Here is an 866-nt window from a genome sequence, read left to right as displayed (position 1 = left end):
AAAATTAATAATATGATCTATTTGGCAGAACATTCTCTTTCTGGTTACTACTTAAATATCAATGAAAGGAACGTTTTTAAATATCAGTGGAGTAGTTTTGGTAATGGCTATTACAATAGTCCTTACATAAGCTCTTTAATGAAATTCATAAAAAGATGAGTTGTATTTTACAATAAATTCAGTAAGAGCTTGAGTAAATTGAACATAGCTTATTTTAATATTCCCTAACTTACGTCATGTTTTGATGGTATACTTTTACCATTTACTTAAAAGACAAAGAGTGCAGCATATTTGGGGATATGAAGGAAGAAGAAAGTTGCATTGATTCAACCCATCTCTCCATTTTCCTATCCCTGGTTTTAAGGATAAAATGCAAGGGAGGAATTTGTTCTCTTGAGATATTTGCATTCATGGGTAATGGCTCTTATGAACATGATTCAATTGCTCTCATATCTGCAAAATGTCTATTCAGAAATAGACTGAGATGTAGACTTATGTGTCATCTTGATAGAGCCAATTCTTCTCTCTTTTCTACCTCCCCAACTCCAGGCATTGGTTGGCCCTCTTCCTCATTGTATCTATCTAACAGATATATAGGTTTGGGTGATTGAGATGGGAAGAATAATATCTGGTATTGCCTTCTTTCATTCCACAACTCAGTCATAAAATTGCTGCTCTAATTATTTTTGATAAACTGCTTTGTTTTAGATAGAGAAGCAAGTTTAATAATTCAAACATATTTATAACTTGGATTCTTGAAATATTTTAAATCAAAATTCTCAGCTTCTGAACCATAATATATATGCTATAAATCTTACTTTCCATACTAAAGGAGGGAAAATTAAAATAATATTCTTTTAATATTT

Source organism: Pteropus alecto, unplaced genomic scaffold (genome assembly GCF_000325575.1).
Source record: "Pteropus alecto unplaced genomic scaffold, ASM32557v1 scaffold71, whole genome shotgun sequence".
In the NCBI taxonomy this organism is placed as follows: domain Eukaryota; kingdom Metazoa; phylum Chordata; class Mammalia; order Chiroptera; family Pteropodidae; genus Pteropus; species Pteropus alecto.
Note: the sequence above shows the minus strand (reverse complement) of the source record.